General features: G+C 43.5%; 1 protein-coding gene across 5 annotated transcripts in view; it reads left to right on the plus strand.

Annotated features, from left to right (window-relative positions):
* PLEKHG1 (pleckstrin homology and RhoGEF domain containing G1) overlaps positions 1 to 19,398 on the plus strand; it is a 260,178-nt gene that overhangs the window by 74,918 nt on the left and 165,862 nt on the right. The window lies entirely within an intron of this gene.

Raw genomic sequence — 19,398 nt, forward strand, 5'->3', positions numbered from 1 at the left:
GTGCAACCGATCCCTGTTTTAAGGGTTTGCTTGGAGACTATACCTGGCTCTTGCTTGCCCCATTAGTGGTTTTCATTCACTGTAGGGGAGATGGAGACTGATTCAAAGACCTTTAAGAACTCCTCGTCCCTAGGAGGGGTGGATTGGGAAAATTATGATTTAGAAAAAGTAAAATGGCAGTCCTAGACCGGGCATCAGTCCCGGATTACCAAATGGGCAAAGGAGGCACCGGCCAATGGGCCCCACTCTTTTTCGGGGCCCGCGACCACAGATCAAAATAATATTGAGTTGATCTTGAAAGAAAATTACAATAAAGCTTTCTTAAATTGTTTCCACAAGATGGAAAAAATGAATTAAGGGGAGCCCCGAAATTTCGACTGCCTAGGGGTCTCCCTCCACAGGGTTTAATCCGGCACTGCCGAGCATGAGAGAAAGGTGTGCAGATCTGATGGCTTCCTCTTGCCGGCTCGAGGCTAGTGCTTGGAGATTTGTTCACAGCTAGTCAGTAGAGTTAGTAAAGACAATTTACTAAGCTTTTTTAGGTCTGGCTTGACAACGCAGGCGTCTGCAGTACCCATTGTTACCAATTATTTAAAATATTCACAGTGGGCTTTAGCTTCGCCCAGAATAGTATCTACTCGCTCACTCCATACAAATGGCTGCTTCGTGTATCATTCCTAAGGAGTGCGGACATTACGTTGTAATGCACAAGGGACTATTTTATGTTTAAAAAGTACACTGAAATGTCAAACATGAAATCCTCTATTTCATAGATTCATCGTCTACAGATTTTTTTCTCTTGTTTTTGTTGTCCGTGCAATTTTTTGCCGGGACTCAAACTGAATGCCAGGCCTATAGCCTTTGCTACCATTTGTTTCTTCAAGTTGGAAGATACAGATATAGATGTTTAAGTTGTTTTTTTTGTCACTGATCTGTTGTGTGTAAAATCTTGCAATTTATCCTAATCTGCAAATTTTTTCTCTTTTGGACATCAGCATCAAAATCTTGACTTTTGCATCAATTTTGCTCATTTATACTCTTAACTTTTTTTTTTTTTTTTTTTTTTTTAAAGAGACTGGTATTCAGAAATGTACTTTTCAGTTATCTTTCAAGGCAATGCCATTTGGCATGTAAACATTCCACTGAAAGTAAACTCTTAAAAGAAAAAAAACCTGCACACTGTTTGCATCATGGAATTGTGTGCAATAATACAATTGACATGAATCACATTTTGCACGTCATGTTTGGCTTGGTTGTGTTCTGTTGGTGTGTAAATTATTTCACAAGAAGGTGAAAAATGCTATGCACACCTGATCCAGTGTAAGCGGTATAAATGTTACAAGTTTAACTTCCACTTCACTACTTACTCCTCTATCCCTACAATTGCACTTAATACAGTATCAACCATTGTTAGATTAATTAAAATCTTTACAATGTGCAAAAGTCTAGGTAAAAATCGTGGCTATCATAAAACATTAGTTCAAAACTGTTTGCTTAGTGCTGGTATGAAGGGAAACAGTGATCGGAAGCTATTTACGTTTGTAAACACACAGTATATTGTAATTAAGTAATATTTACTAACATTGACCAACAAAAGCGGTTCATTGTCGAGGAGTGTCATTTGACGGAGGGCTGAGGGTCATGTGACTGGAGGCGTAGCTTGGTTTGTGTACAAAGGTGGTCACGTGGCTGCTACTTTTTTCAGGGTCCTCTCTACTCCTTGAAGATACTTTACGGTTCAGGATATTGTTCTCTAATGTGTAGAATTAATGCAGGTCAAAATAGCTTGGCTGCTACAGCGCACCCCTTTCAGGTTCCAAAGTGGAGGCGGCCATTGTCGGCGTTTGCCTAGAGGAGAGTTACAGAGGCAGATGGTGTGAACCAGATTTTCCTTTGCGAGGCCGCATAGTCGGCAGTTCATGTCCCCCACAGCCAGGGACTGTTATGCGTTTGAGACGGTAGAATTTAAAGGCAATAGGCCGAGTATTTGCTTTTTGTCCTGGAGTTTAAAACTTCGCCCAGGTACTGCTGTGGTCTCAGTCAGTGCTTGAAATGAAAAAATAGATGAGCAGGTACTCTGTGCCAGAGTGCCTGCTTGTTTCTGAGAAGTGCTGCTCCTCTCCAATTGAAACTATTACATCTCTCTTGAGAAGTGCAGGTACTCTCGCTCTCAAAATAAAAAAGTGCCAGTACTCCGTACCGGCCCATTTAAGGCCCTGGTATCAGGGTCTTGTAACTGTTCAGTATGAACCAGGTGTGAGAGGTTTTTTCTAGGGCTGCCCTGTCTTCTAGTGAGGCTGTTATTTTGGTGGTTTTTGAAACTGTTCTATTAAACAGATCGTGGCTCACTGATGTCGACTATAATTCTGCCAAACCTAGCCAGTCGATCGTTTCGTTGAGGTAATCTCAGGCTGGTGAGCATGATTTCTTTTTTAGTGACCTCTTCCCATATATGGTGGTTGATTGCGTTTCTAAGCTTGTGGCATAAGAGTGCAAATGCTGTGCGCTTGGCATGGGACTGATTTGTTAGTCTGAACCCCAGCCTAATTTGGGCAGGTGAGGTGTGTCGGGGAGCTGAACGATGTGTCTATATATTTGTACTACTATAATAGCCAGGACCATTGTGTCTCTTCCCGAAGAACCTCGCTGCCGTAGTCGAGGGTTCGGACCACTTTTGCCACGGCGATTTCATGTATCGGGCTGAACGAGTGCCCAATTAGATTCTTGAATATGGCCGGAAGTCCTACCGCCAGAGCAATCCCTTTTCTTTTGGTTTCATCCTTGTGCAATTTAAATGAGCTGTTATTGATTAAGAGGCTGAGGTACATTTAGCATGTTGTTTCATCGATCTTGATCCCATCAAGGCACCAACTGGACCTTCCCTTTAGGTGCTTCCAGCAAAGACCATGATTTGGGTTTTGTTGTTGTTCAATTCAAAATCTTTATTTCGGTTATTGCTAACCATAAAAGACATACATAAAATAAACAATTCATTATTACAAAAACACCAACCATTTCAGTACAAAAAAAAGATTGCTCTCTAAAGTATGGACACAGAACGAGGGGCATGGTTTCACTGGTCCAGGCAGTTTCTCAATCTAATACATAATTTTAAAAATTCCTTAATTTGGAGAACACTGTCACTGTGCAAAAGCTGCAAGTACAAAAGAGCCGGTCTGATTTGTTTAAAACCAAGTTTTTTTAAAAGAGTCACTAAATATAATTTACGAGGAAATTCATAAAATTTGCATAAAAAGATAAAATGCAGCAGGGCGCTGCCAATTTATTAAAAATGTCACATTTAGGTCGAATAAGCAGGTGATGGAATTGGTTAAACCTAAATCTGGTCAGTAAAAATTTCTCATGTGAAGACAAAGACCCTTCCAAATATGGTTCGATGGCCAAAGTAGTCTTAAGCATAACAAATTTTCTCACACTTGGTTTCTGGAGCTCCACATCTTCTCTCGTGATCCTCTTATCACACAAAAATGATTGTTTAATTTGCTCCAGATCTCCCCTAATAATTGATTGTGGATTAGAAAAGAGTTCAGGGCGACCAAGTTTGTCAAAATTTGTTTTTAGATAGCTTAACCAAGGAGAGCTCAGTGCCTTGTCCAGTGACAAAAAGTCCTTAATGATTAAGTGTGTTAGGGGTATGTTCTCATTTAGCCAAATTTTAAGCCAAAACATCAAAGGGCGTAAGGAAAGCAAGTCACATATATATTGGGACCCCAACTCCTCATGGACGGCAAAATTAGCCGTACCAGATGGGACACATAATAAGCGCTTCATAAAACGATTTTCAACAATCTGTAATTGCTCTCCATTAACATACCCCCAAAGTTCACTACCATAGGATACAGTTGCCACAGACTTAGCATTGTACAATTTCAACATTGCACAGATTGGCTTTTTTCCCAATTTGGTTGCAAAATTAAATATTGATGCATTAACCCTCACCATTTCACCTTTTTTCTTTACAAGATGGGGTTCCCAATTTAATTTTGTGTCGAAGAGAACTCCTAGGTAAGAAAATGTTTTAGTTAAAGGGATTATTTCTCCGCCAATCCTAAATTGGAAGGGTTTTCTTGGTTGCTGACCAACTTGTAATACAAAAGATTTAGTGTTATTTACCAAGAGGTCTCTATCTCTCATAAATGTATTAAATGCTGTTAACAATGATTGCAATCCCCTCTCGGTCCTAGATATAAGTACTGCATCATCTGCATAGAGAAGTATTGGAATTCCTCGCCTACCAACTCTAGGACAGTCAGCATGAACATCTTGTAACACCCCATCTAAATCATTAATATAGAAGTTAAAAAGAAAGGGGGCCAGGATACAGCCCTGCCGGACACCCTTTCCGATACTAAAATTATTAGATACACTCAAATCCAGGGAATATCTCACATTGGCACTGGTATTGTAGTGTAGGGCAACCAAAAAATCAACCAGACCGCTATCAACCCCTTTTGACCTCATGGATTGCCACAGCTTACACCGATTGACACAGTCAAACGCTGAAGACAAGTCCATAAAGGCAAGATGAATGGTACCTTTCTGTATTATGGTATATTTACTTAAGATCAGGAAGAGGTTAAGGCATTGAGTAGTTGTTGATCGGCCTTTACAAAATCCGTACTGCGAGGGAGACATAATGTTCTTTTCCTCCACCCACTCTACCAATCTTTGCAGTACAATTCTTCCTACAATCTTGACCATAGAATCTAATAGAGAGATCGGTCGATAGCAGTGTGGGCTGCCCTTGTCACCCTTTTTAAAAACTGGGACAATTGTGGAAACACCCCATGATCGTGGACATCCTTCTTTTACAGCTGCATTAAAAACTGACTCTAGAATCGGTGCCCAAAAGCTAGGATCAGATTTATACAAGTCAGGGGGGATCCCGTCCGGGCCGGGAGCTTTTCCACCTGTGATTCCCTGTATGCCCTCCAAAACTTCAGCTCTATTAAAAACAATCTGTACACCAGTTTTACTACAGTCAGTACTAATATCCATGTCCTCTGTACAGCAGTATAGTTTTTTAAAATGCACTTCCCACTCCTCCTTAGATATGTAACTTTCCGTACCATTTCCCGGGTCCTGTGTCAAAAATGGTTTTCTCATCAAGGCCCAGAAAGCTGTACTACTTCCAAGGGTGGCAGGATCTAAGATCGCTAACCACGCCTCTTCCCTTAGAGATTCCTTATGTCTTGCAATAGTTTTTTTATAGATCGTTCTACATTGCTGGACATCAGCTTTTATCCTAGGCTTGGATGACAATGCTGCTCTTAGATTTTTAGCTGCTAGAGAACAATCCTTGTTAAACCACTTTGGACCTTTTAAAGAATCCGAATTTTTTATAGGTACTGATAGTAGTTGAGATACCTTCACCGCTAAACAGTTGAAGGCATTTAGAACAGTGTTTGGGGGTGCATCTACTTGTGTGCATAACGAAATTTCGTCAGCACAAGTAGTTTTTATTTTGGTATACAGCTGGTCAGGGGTTACCATGGACCATCTCAGACGGCGTCTGCCATCAGTGGTGTTCACCCTACCGATAAGAGGTTCCACTCTTTCTTTTGCTATCAGTGGACCCCTCATAAGAGCAGTGAGAGGATTGTGATCACTGAATTCACTGACTTCGATAGAGAAGAATCCCACAAAAGACTGCATTACAGATGTTAACAAAATAAAATCTATAAAAGTTGTCCTGCCATTCCCCTTAAACGTTGGGGTATCAAAACGCTTATTTGGGGCCATCAATGCCATCATAGGAGTTCATTCTAATTCATTAAGCATATCATTCAAGTGTTCCCCCTCAGTTGTGTGCTCAAAATGAAAATTCTCACAGTCCGGGCAATTAAATTCTGTGATCATTTTAAAAAGAGGGTCTCCACAGGGATGAACATTAAAATCCCCAACCACCATGAGGTTATGAAGACAGCCCTTCATGGAGTTACTAATAAAGGAATGCAATGTAACTATCTGACTAGAGTTGGTACTACAAATAGTGGAATTATAAAAATTGACCAGACCGGCCGTACAGTTTTCTCCATTTAAAACTAAACCAATAATGCCAGTGTGGTTTGTTGTAATTCTCCGAACCTTACAACATAAAACTATAGATATAAACACAACCAGGCCCCCCTTAGGTCTACCCCTGTTGGTTGCTACTGCCGGTACGTAGTAGGCCTTATACCCTTCCAGGAAGTAATTACAATCGATTGACCAAGTTTCCTGTAAACAGATAACTTGGTACTTTTTGATATACTCGATCCAATTGCAATCCTCCATTTTGGAACCAAGACCCGCAATGTTCCAAGAAATTATATTATTAGAGTTATTGACAGCCAAAATACGTTCCGAACATTTCGTATCCGTTAAGCCACGAGTTTCCTGCCCACCCGATACCTCCTGTCAGTCACATAGCTCTAATCCCGAGAGGGCATCAAATCTGTTATGAGTTGCAATGTTGAAACCATTACCTCTCTGTAGCCCCACATTATGAGCATATTCCTCATTGGGGGGCAGTGACTGTGAGGGTATACGTGATCTAAATGGGCCAGGGGTTGGTGGATTTCTAATAAAATGGGAATAAAAAAACCCCAGTGGACGTATGCAAATACTATTGGGAGTGTTGGCTAGTGCAGCAGCTCTGAGTAGAACTGTAGCAGCATGCTGAGGATGCCTAAAATTAATGATAATGCAGTCACCATTTGTTGTCTTGCTAGACGATCCAATCCAGCTAACCCTTCTTGTCGTTAATATTTGATCTGCATACTTAACGGGAAACCCACAATTCTTATTAAGCCAGAAAACCGTCCTATTCTTTAAAGAGTCGTGATTTTCTTCAGACACCTGATGTGCTTGGGGCTGAATGGGAGGGACATTCGTAAGTACAGCCACATAAGGAGCACAATCAGGAGGAAGATTTACATGACGGTTTTTCTTTATGTGGGTATGGGTCAAATTTCCCTCAAGAGATCTCGTATTAATGGTATTCTGCATTGTTAATGTCGTGGGACCTGATAAGACAGGATCAACAACAACCACTTTATTCTGTGTGTTAATCTGCCTATTTAATGGAATATTGGATACACTTCTTTTTGGTGATCCCGGGTCAACCACAATTGATCTATTATTTGCTGCATCTGATTTGCCTGATACTCCAGCCAGGTGGGATTTTAACAGGCCACCTAGTCTTTCTACTTCTAAGGCCATAGTATCTAATTTGGCTAGCAGTGGTTGCATCAGCTCTACAATTTTTGCCTCTAATTTTCCCTCCTGTGAGTGGAATAGAAGTGTTAATGGTTCAGGGGCGATATTAGAACTCAATCCGCCCATGCCACTACCCTCCCCTAGATTCTTTTGCAGTCCCCCACTGTTAGAGACTCTATTGCCCCTCCCGGTTTTACTCTTGCAATAATTGCCCATGCGCTTAGCTTGCACCTTCCTGCACAGTCTTATTGGTCTTTGCTGGGGCGATAGGGATGATAAGGGTGATGACTCTTCCTCTGTTAGTTCAGATGCAACTTCAGGGTCATCTGCAATCTGATCTATGTGTATTTGTGCTGCAGTGATTACAGCAGCCCCACTTCCCCCGTCCAGGCCATCTATAGAAGCTGTGACTATCAAAGGAGGCGGTAGTTCAGCACACACGGCAACATCATTACCTCGCCCTAGGGAAGCTCTACGGGTGTTGTTGATTTGGGTCACCTTTTGCACCAGATAGTTATCCATAGAGCCAACCCCCTTGGTGGGTTTATTCGTCTTGGCCTTATACATATTAACAATAATCCTTGGAACCAGGCACGTTTTTACCAGGGACTATACAACCGACTAACTTCTCTTAAACCCACGTTACACAACAATGTATAGTGACTACACAGGGTCTGTCTCATATACATACAAAGTCCGTGGCCCAGTCCAGTCTCTTCCGTCCTCAGAGGGCCCGCCCTTTGCCCGGGCTTAGCCCGGCGTCGCCCGCGCGCGTCCCGCGACGCGGGAAAATCAGCGTCCTTTTGAGCGCCTCTGGGCGCGTGGCTGGCGTCACGGGTCGCTAGGGCCGCTGGGAGCTGTAGTTTGCTCCGGCCGCGGGAAGGTGATGCGGCGATGGCGGCGTCTTCGTCCCTGAGGAGGGGTAGGCAAGGTTATGGAAGGAGGTAGGAGAGGCAAGAGCAATATCCTCGGACCAGTTGCAAGTCACCCGTATTAGGCAGGGCCTCAAATTCAAAGTTCCCGCTCCCCCGGAAGATCAGCGTCCTTTTGAGCGCCTCCGGGCGCGTGGCTGGCGTCACGGGTCGCTAGGGCCGCTGGGAGCTGTAGTTTGCTCCGGCCGCGGGAAGGTGATGCGGCGATGGCGGCGTCTTCGTCCCTGAGGAGGGGTAGGCAAGGTTATGGAAGGAGGTAGGAGAGGCACGAGCAATATCCTCGGACCAGTTGCAAGTCACCCGTATTAGGCAGGGCCTCAAATTCAAAGTTCCCGCTCCCCCGGAAGATCAGCGTCCTTTTGAGCGCCTCCGGGCGCGTGGCTGGCGTCACGGGTCGCTAGGGCCGCTGGGAGCTGTAGTTTGCTCCGGCCGCGGGAAGGTGATGCGGCGATGGCGGCGTCTTCGTCCCTGAGGAGGGGTAGGCAAGGTTATGGAAGGAGGTAGGAGAGGCACGAGCAATATCCTCGGACCAGTTGCAAGTCACCCGTATTAGGCAGGGCCTCAAATTCAAAGTTCCCGCTCCCCCGGAAGATCAGCGTCCTTTTGAGCGCCTCCGGGCGCGTGGCTGGCGTCACGGGTCGCTAGGGCCGCTGGGAGCTGTAGTTTGCTCCGGCCGCGGGAAGGTGATGCGGCGATGGCGGCGTCTTCGTCCCTGAGGAGGGGTAGGCAAGGTTATGGAAGGAGGTAGGAGAGGCACGAGCAATATCCTCGGACCAGTTGCAAGTCACCCGTATTAGGCAGGGCCTCAAATTCAAAGTTCCCGCTCCCCCGGAAGATCAGCGTCCTTTTGAGCGCCTCCGGGCGCGTGGCTGGCGTCACGGGTCGCTAGGGCCGCTGGGAGCTGTAGTTTGCTCCGGCCGCGGGAAGGTGATGCGGCGATGGCGGCGTCTTCGTCCCTGAGGAGGGGTAGGCAAGGTTATGGAAGGAGGTAGGAGAGGCACGAGCAATATCCTCGGACCAGTTGCAAGTCACCCGTATTAGGCAGGGCCTCAAATTCAAAGTTCATTTTCAGCTCACTCACTAGGGAGTAGGCTTGGTTTGCACAGAGGAAACTCTGCATCCCGACCCTCGTTCTGCTGAGTAGTGCCAGGTCGTCGGTGTAGAAGCTCATATAGAACATCAGGACACAATAATAGACTCTGGCAATTTAGATAGTTATTGTATTAAGGTTCCAAAACATATATAAATAAGCAATTTCTTAAATACCTCAGTCAAAAATATTAAAACATGTAGTATAAGACCACACATTTAGTCCGAATTTCAAATCCAAAGAGGATAGTTTAAACATATATCACATACGATATTACAGGCTTCTTCTACCACTAGAGACAAAAGAATAGTTCAGTTCTATCTAAGATCAAATGGGTAAAATAATCAATTTTAGAGTCCTCTAAGGGGGAGTCCATGAGCAGGGGCAAAAAGAAGCAAAAATCAATCGGTTTGGCAAAAAATCATTCCAAGTCGACTGCATGAATGTAGTAGCATCGGCAAACGGCAGTCCATAATAGGATTAAAGAACGATTAAAACATCATAGGAAAAGAGTTTCCTTCTCTCCCACAGAAAAGAAATGAAGCAATACATTTGCCCAAAGAAAATTAATAGCGATGCCTTGTCTGAAGGGAAAAATATGGAGTTGTCGCACCAGAGCGAAAGAAAGTATGACATTTCATTACCAAAGGGAAAAATAGTATGCCACTCTTTGGGGTTTCTTCTTTTGAGTCCTTATGACAACTTAATGGAGTGTTATCATTTCACTATCCAGTCCTTCGCATAATTAGTTTATGTATGTAGCCATAAAATATATCTAGTTACTTCTGCATTCTTTCCCAATAATTTAATGTGAATGACTTGGCTTTCCGGGCCTCACAGGTTAGTCAACACACAATGTAACAGTTTGTGGCATCAGGTGAAAGTTGATTTTCCCAATGAGCCATTCTACAGTGAACTTTGAAAGAATGCCTTTTGAAGTATACTGAAACATGCACAGAACAAAGAAAGCGACATTTGCAAAAATGTAAATGAATTATTATGCTTTCTAAGAGAAAAAATGCAGACCCAGAAAGAACATGTTTAAACTTTAAAATGCATATATCCGCTCTAATTCAATTAGACTTAATTGGAATCAGATATTATGCCTCAAATCATTATTGCATAGAAAGAATAATAAATGTTTCACCAATGTATTATTGCATGAAATCGATTCACGTTAGCTATGGTCTACTGCTAAAAATATTTAAACATCCATACATGTAAATTGTTCTTAATTTTTTTTTTTACCAAAATCGATTCTACTTTTTTAAAAACTATTAATGTCTCTACTATCACCTCTACAAGTTTCAACTTCCTAGCTAATTTTATCTCAAACTTTAACCACAATCTGATTACAATGCATTGTAATGAAAGGCAAAAGAACTGTTAGGCCTCATCTTTGGATTCGTTAGTGTTCAACCTTACGTGAACAATGAAACATGAAACATCATGTCATAACCTATCTTGTTATGCAAATCTATTGAAAAGCATTACAACTATTTAGCAATGTATTTTTTCATTTTCTAAATCTTTCAAGCATGCTTTCATTGTGCTGCTATGCCAGTTGTCTGTATTATTGTATTACTTCGTGTATTTTGTGCAATGTGCACATTCAGGTTTTTGTGTCTAAATCGACAGTGTCATGTAATGTGGCTTTGAAATATTTGCGCTAATCACACCCAAAGAAAAACTGTAACATATTTCAGTAGGTTGGAATCACAGGGAAAACTTAAAACTGTGTGGGATATATATATAAAAAAAAGCTTAGCACTTCCCACGCCTCCCACAAACACACAGTACTTATTTTGTAAAACAGTACATGCAGGGTTGGAAAGTTGTACTTAAGAGCCCCTCACTGGTGTGTCTGAATGGGAGGTTATTGAATACCAAGGCTCCTCTTCAACTTCCTACACTTCCTGTCTGTGTCTCAATCTTGGAAGTTATATTTTAGTCATACTTTCTTCCTTTGTCACTGTTTTCCTAGATGTTTCCATACTTCTTCCTCACTTTTGTACCATTTTTTCCCTCTCTCTTGCTCTGGGTCAATGTTTCGTGATAAAAAGAAGTCTCAGTCCCCTAAAACTAACTGCCCCTGTTCGCCAAATGCAACCACCAGCACAAATTAAGCACCTCCAGCGCAGTTTTTTTCCTCGTGCTCAGAGTTCCACCTGCACTCCTTTTGGGAGAGCAGTTGATGACTTGTGCCCAGCGGATGCTGCAGCTCTATCGCCAAGTCACCTTGGGTATGAAACACGCATTGAAAGGCTCTAGAAGTAAACACTGCTACAAGGGCCACCTGTAGTTGGAGGGAGTGGCCCCTCGGACTGTGGAAAAATATTCTAGGTGGACTCCAAAAAAACAGAAAAAAAGCCAGGATATAAGATGAAATAGACCTGGAATTAGAACCCTGGAACATTGAGAGCTCCATTGAAGACAATAGAGTGGCTCTGGACTTATAGTGGCTGATATAAGCCCGGAGCTTCAACATTGCAATGTTTGTCTATATGTTTATTCCTTTTTAATTTAGAACATTCTACCCTTAGTGAGTGGAATGTACTAATAGCTTTATATCCCTTATGCCGCCGCTATGCCAGTTGTTAAAGGCCCTCTGCCTCGTTATAGGCCCTCGCCTGCGTCTCAGGCCTATAATTCGGGTTCAGGGCCTTTTAACCCATTCGATGCGCATGACGGAGCGGTTCCGTCATGCGCATCGGTTGCGCTGTGCATATGACGGAACCGCTCCGTCATGGCCCCGTCTGCGCAATAGAACCTTCAGCACAGCGCGGTAATCCGCGCCGCGCTGAAGGGGTTAACAACCAGAATAGCCCTCGGCAATGGACTGTAAGGCATTTATATGTGTCACCTGAACCTTTCCAATCTTCTGTACATCCTGCGCAAACTGTGCTGCTGAAAAAGAAATTTACTCCAAAGTCACATTAGAAAAATTATTTAATGTGTCATCAAGGCAAAAGGCAATATTTATATAATGCAGCTGTTGTTTATAGGTTGTAGTTGAAATACAGGGCCGCCTTGGCATCTTTGCCAATCTTGAGATTTGCTGAGGCTACGAAAAATATGAATATTAAAATATTATTTATGCACTGCTTCAAACCTTATTTCTTTCATTTCTAAGTTGCTGATATTAACCCAATTAAAGGCACTCCATTTGCAGATCTCTCCTTTGAAGGACAGAGGGATAAATGCCATCCGATTGAAAAAATATGGCATCAATCTGAAGTGATAAACAATAGGATTAAGTGGGCGTTTTAATTGCATATTATAATCACATGACAATAAGGCTTTTGCTATTTTTGTGTTTATCGCTGCAGAAGTAAATCATGCCATATCTTGGCTGTGAAGTGAGACCGAATTGGAGGCACAGAAATATAGCTGAAGCGCACGAGGCTCAAATGTTAATAACTTGGGTTTCCGCTCTGAGGAGTTGTCAAATGAGAACTTATTGTTTCCATTCTACCTTTCCTGCTGATCAAGCGCTGTCATTTTATCTCCCTCATCTATTTCCTCGCCATTCTACTTGTGTTGCCATAACATCAGCCATTGATCCTTCCGCTTTGCGTTCATTACTTAGTGCCCCGGGGGTACTGCTGTCAATCATTTCCCTCTACTTATGTCCATCTGGGTGGGCGCACTCTGCGCTCAGATGCCAGCTCCCGACTGAGGTTGGACACTCCTTGTGTGGTCAGCATTGCTGCTTTGCACACCCCATGGTCAAGAGAGTGGCCACCATCGTTAACAGTTTACTCTTTGTTTCTGGTAGTATTTCTGTGCATCCATTTCTTTAATTATGCAGATTTCTTTCCTTTTTTTCTTTGGGCAATGTAAGAGTCACTGGTAATAACATGTTTCACACTATTAATCTTATAAGTGCGGCCATTAAGACGTTTCAGTCCAGTTGAGAACGCCCTACAAGCATCTTCGTGTAATCTGTTGGTCTCTGGGCATAATCCCAGCTGGGAGGACATGTTTTTCATGTTTCCTAGCCCATAAAAATATAGTTTAGGTGGACAGTGTCCTCTGTTATTTAAGTACCAAGGCACAGGTAGTCCGGTTTGTGCCGGGCACCCTCTAAATGGATCATATTATTATGTTGTTCATTCTTCATAGAAAATCAGGATTTGGCCCTGAAGCGTAAATTTAAGTGCTCAAAAATGTAGCATCTTTATTATTGCTGGTGCGACCGCCTGTGTGCATTAGAAACCTTCCAGAAGTGCTACTGGATGTGCACTCCAGAAGAAACTGAAAAAGTATTCCCTCTGTTAAGATGATTTTGACTTAAAAGTTGATGGGAAATTGTTGGTGGCTTCTCGGGAATGGCGTTTGCTGGGTGTTTTGAGATGTATGTAGGCAATTGTGTATTGTAAACAGGAAAAGGAGAGGCTTGCGACGTCCTCCATAGGGCTTAGAGATAACAGGGGTCGTATATACAGCTAAGGCACAATGATGGGCTGTAATCAAAAAGCAGAGCTTGGCCTCCCTCCTGCGAAGGCTTTTATTTTGAAAGTCCATCTGGTTTTCAAAAGTCTGCTGACAGGAGAAGCTTGTGTCTTGCTCGTTAGCTGGTGATGGATTCCTCACTCAACATGGCGCTCATACAGAGCCCCCTGTGGTGTGGGAACATGCTCCCGAGGCCCCGCGACAGGAGCAGTCCCGCACAATAAGGAGTGCACCGCCTCATCTTCTGGTCACTAATTACCAGACGAATGGCCGCTCTTCTCTTGTGTCCTCATCCCCTGGTGACCCCAGAGGGGGCCCTCCGAGGAATGCCCCCTAAAGGATGGCACTTCATTTTCCCCACTTGTTGTTTTAGGCTGGAGCAGTGGACGAACGACATTTACACAGCTGCTCTGGGCTGGGCTGTTGTCTTCACAAACATGTCACCTTTTGTGATTTGCGACCTGACGCACCCTGGGGCCAAGGAAGCCCTGAGGTGCTCGTGAACACTTCCTCACGTTGTGCGCCGGAATAGTTTTTTTTTTTTTTTTTTTTTTTTTTTTAAATCAGACGTGTATTTACTGTTTGCAGTCATTTGGATTATTTAGACATATGCACGTGAAGTATTACTTGTAGCAATGTGCTGCACGGTTTATTCTGCGACTAGCTTTTTACCTTTTAATATAAATGGACACCAGTTCCTCCCCCTATTCTAGAAATTCCCAACAATAGACATTCTAGAATGTTTTTTCGATGACGTCTCTCAGGTTTACGTAGAGAAAGTTGCCACTGCACGATAGTCGCTGCTCGCATTGTTAGAATTGTACATAATACGCTTTCTCCAATTTTCGGGCCTGAAATACGTTCTATATTTAAGAGTAAATCAGCTTGTTCCGTTATTAAATGAAGCAAATATAGCATAAAGTTGGATTGTTATATTAAAATCAAAAAGGGAATTCATGAATTTGCATTTCGTTATTAACAAAACGTATTCTCTGAAAATGATTTAAAGCTATAGCTTTGTTCTGCATCGTCCTCCGGCCCGTTTCCTCCATTTTATTCTTGGTGCAAAAATATATTTGTGTTCTGGAGCAAAAAATCTGTTTACTTCAAACCATATGGATGTGTTATGTTTCCTGCAAAATCCAGACTTTCTATCATGTAGCCCTCAATTACACTGACCGTTCCTTGCTGGTAATGCATGTACAAGCTGTGCTTTGGGACTGTACCAGAGAAAGGAAGAAAGTAGAAACCTCATTAGACTCTACAAACCTCCCCAATCACTACTTCACCAAGTATGGCAAGGGAGCTTGGAGCGGAAATTGTTTCTGTACAAGAACAAGCATTAGCATAGCCAATAGGTTTGGGTGTAACGGGCGTAACTCATATAGCCTTAATATGTTAGAGTGAGCCACGCTGGACGGAGCCATCAGGAGCGGACAGACAGGCAAAGTAGTCCCTCATGAATCTGAGGGCAAGCACTCACATGGAGATGGAAGAATATGTTCAAGCAACCACTAGCATTAGGTGAGAGATGAATGCTTCACTGGGCTGAGCCACGCCGTCATTGACAAAGTTTCAAGCGACTGGCTGCAAGAAGCTGGCCCAAGCGAGCTTGCTGAAAGGGGTGGACCCACATCCAGTCTGTATATATTTTTCACAGAAGGTCAGTGCTGCACTGGAAAACCCAGACTTTAAAAAACAGAAAGGGAGCAGAGGACCAATGATGAGAGGAACAGGAAATGTATGCATTACAATGTGAAATGAACTATGTAGCGAGAAGTTACGTAATATGAAAACTGATTCACTCATTCTCCTAGTATCATTGTGCGTAAATTGCCTGAAGAAAAGTTATAAGTGACGGCAAAATGTCACTTATAGCATTCCAAGTGAAGCCACCATAAAAAATTGAATTGTGCTGAGGAGGAGCAGGGAAATAGGAGAACAAACTGATATGATGAGGAGGAGGAGGAGCTGTCTGCCATCACTGGTGCCTATTGGAAATGATGTAACATGGTGTCTTTTTGTATTCTGTTAAATACATTTTTTGTTCTGAAAACCAGTGTATAGATGAATGGATCTTCTACTTGCGGGGCTGTCTGAGCTGCAGGTATCTTGGCCAGGAACTTTCTTTGTAAGGGTGGCAGCAAGTGCTCACAATTTGTCACGCTGAGGACCTCTGCTGCGAAATCCTGAAGGGAGATAGGCTATGTTGTTGGAAATGGGATGTCAGGCAGTGTGCTCCCTGCCTCCTCCTGTCTGAAAGGCTACCTTGAACTACTATGCTGACGAGCTTGTGTTGATGCACTTGCACCCAGTGAGTGGCACAGACACCTGAGCAGACTTTGGGCAGCGTTTCTAGCACGCCCAAAACGACTTGTTGCTCTCTATGGATGAAGGAATAAAACAGAAACGCATGTCTAGAGTTACACAGCACAAACTGCACCAACAAAGGTGAAAAATGATAGACTACTGCTGAAGTAAGAGTTTTAATGCACAGCATATATCTATATTGAGTGCTGGGATGTGAGGCAGTGTGCTCCCTCCTACCTCCTTATTGGACATTGTGTAGCTCAGTCTTTTGGGAGTCCAGGAATGAGATCTGATTTCAGCCTCATGTGGACCTTCTCTTTGAACCTCCAAGGCGCCCAATACAAAGGGCATAGGCAATGGATGGTTCTCAATGTGTTCTCTTGAACTCAGTTGATTTATTTCTGTGTGGCTTGTGCTTGGTCCTGCCTCCTGCTGTGGCACTCTGATAAACCCTCATGCTTTTTGCCAAAAGATGGGTGTTGAACTATTGAAAAAATGGACATTAGTTTGATCTGGAACAGTGGAACAAAGTATAGGCGCTCAGACATTGGCACCTACCATCAAGGTTGCTCCTTCCCAATGACAAGTGATTTTGATTTGGCTGGTATACTTGGACAGGCATCCAATGCATCTCTAATATGGTCAGTGGTGTCACTTATATAAAGATTAAAGATGTTGAGTTAATAATACTCCATTGCTGGGAATAGTTCTGGAGATCTCCTATTTCAGGCCTACTGAAATATGTACGCTAGATAGAGACTATCAAGTTTTCACCCTATCCAAGAAGCTTTTGTCCATCTTGAGCTTATCGACTTCGACCTACAGCTGTGTTCTGTCCACACAATCAAAGGCCTTTTAGAGATTCTGAGAGGCAACGTACAGAGGTTGTTTCCTCCTAACTCTCTAATTGTCAATGATTTCACCCCCAGATTAAATATCTGATCTGAAAATCAATCCCCAAAGATTCTCTGTATTTTATCTGATCCATCGGCACCCTGAATCCAAGATTAAATCATTTGCAGGATAATTGAGCAACATAATTGGTGATCAAAGTATTATAAAATAAGCAAATTCAAGGTGGCTGCTGGGCACACTTTTTTGCAATGATCGACACTAAAATGGCACAATAGTATACAATACTCTGCACAACAGGCAGGCCACTCTGAAGTCAATGGACTGTCAAATAAGCAGCACGCAAAGGAAGATCTAGCTTTACATTTGAGTTCCCAGCTATCCATGCATGTATTATTCCAGGTGTCTTGAGGTTTTAGGATCTTCTGATTAAGCCCTTGAAGAAGACTCCACTCTACTTATTGACTGGATTCCAAACCTACCTTCCCCAAGCCCCCGTTATCCTCCTCCTCATGACTGTTCTGGTGTCCAATGGGTGAATATGATGTCTGAGGGACACAGCCCATATATTTGTCCTTGCAAATTAAATTATCGTTGGGGTTTTCTTGTCATTGCAACTGGGTTTCCTGACCTAGCAGATGACCAGAGGTGATGATAGTGTGCAATACAATGAACAGCTTTTTGCTTGGAAAAAAAAAACATCTTATCAGAACTGCTTCACCCAAACTCAAAGGATCTATTCAGTTCAAATCACGGTTGAGCTTCAGAATGTCTCCAACCTTAAAGTGTGTTTGTTAATGCGACAACCTTGCCACCAAGCTCACGTAATGGCAAAGCCCATTTTAACCTGGCAGAGCAGCCTCCTCAGAAAGAATAGCCTTGTGTTCCGAAAAGCATTCATAGCTCAGTTGGCTCCGATGCTGTCTTTATATGAACCCTCTCACAGCGGGCAAGCTACCTCTATTCACTACAGTAATGTATGTCATGGGAATGAGACGGTCTGATCGAAAAGCAAGATGTGGAATATTTATCCTGCAGTGACTGAACTGGCAGGACATGATGTAAGCTCCTTCCGCTTCTGTCATGTGGGAGGCCCCACCATTAAGGATGGCCGGTGTTTGTAATTTGGAGTAGAATTTTGTGGTTTACAGTGTTGAATGCGGCTGAGAGACCAAGTAGCATGCTCAGTGCCTCATTCAATAGCTCAAGTAGATCGTCCCGCCTATTTACTGGTGCATTGCGTCCCGACTAGGATTGATGCATGACTTGTGAATCGGAGCATTGTTGAAGTCTGGAGTTTTGTTTTGTGTTTTGTAGCCGAGTTGCGATTTGACGCAGAAATCCTTGAGGTTGTTGCTGTCCTCTCCTTCACTGAGGCTGTTGTTGATGACCCTATCCATGAGGTTGGTTATCAGGTGTCCACAGGGGTCGCTTTTCTCTTTTCCCAGTGTGTGTCCCTTAAGGAAAGGGGGCATCATTGGGGGATCCGCTGATGTGACTTTACAGTTGTTGATCTTGACCATTTCCCTGTCCTATGTTGGTTGATCATAGGACCCGGACCCCCTCGTATGATCCCCGCCCTGCTCCCTAGTTACCCACAAACACCACTTAATACTTTTAGAGTGTGGGTATAAACAGCCATGTTTAATTTTTCATAACAAACATAAACATGACAATTAATGATGCATATTAATATCACATATCGCATACTTTTATATAAACCAATATTGTCAATTTTAATATCAACAATCAAATCCTAATCATATCTTCAGAATTTTTACATATTACTTGCTCCCAGCACCGCGGGGCCTCCTGGCTGGGTTCTCCCAATTGAGAACCATGGAAGGCGTGACCTACCTGCTTCCTTGAGGTAGGCCCCAGCCCTCTGGACCTTGTCCGCCATTTTTCTGGGGCCCAACCCTCTACCACCAGGCTGCCAAGGAGGCTAGAAGGGGATAACCAGGGGCCGCTGCCCCCTGCCCCAATTCATGACCTGGCTCCCTTGCCTCCCCAGCTAGTGTCCCCATTCTCCCAGCGGAGAGCTTACCGTCCACCCCCTCATTGCTGGCCTAAGGAGTATGTAAGGAGGACTCCCTTTAAAACCTTGCGAGTCAGTGCTCTGTGGCCTCTTTACCGCCAGACCCCCCCCCCCCCCCCCCAAATCTTAAATAAAGGGACGGATGGGTGGGAGTTAGAAGCAGCAGCACACACTCCTGGGACCCAGCGCGGAAAAGAGAGGGCCATCCTTGTGGCTCAGAGGCCTAAATAGGTCCTAGCTCCTCCCTCTTTCCCGCGCCGAGCCCCAGAGCGGAAATACGTCATGGGGCTGTGCCCCGGAAGTACTATCTACTCCTCTGGTTGGGCGTGGCGTGGATCCCGGGGGCTGAGCCCTAATGGCGCGCTTCGCTAGCTCTCGCGCTTTCTCAGATACAGCTGTCCAGCATGGGTAAGAAAATGGGTTTGGCGATATTCTACTCTGGTTTTTATGGACTTTTGGATAAAGACGTTAGCCAGAACGTTGCCCAGTTTCTGAGTGCA

Source organism: Triturus cristatus, chromosome 6, assembly GCF_964204655.1.
Source record: "Triturus cristatus chromosome 6, aTriCri1.1, whole genome shotgun sequence".
NCBI classification, from domain to species: domain Eukaryota; kingdom Metazoa; phylum Chordata; class Amphibia; order Caudata; family Salamandridae; genus Triturus; species Triturus cristatus.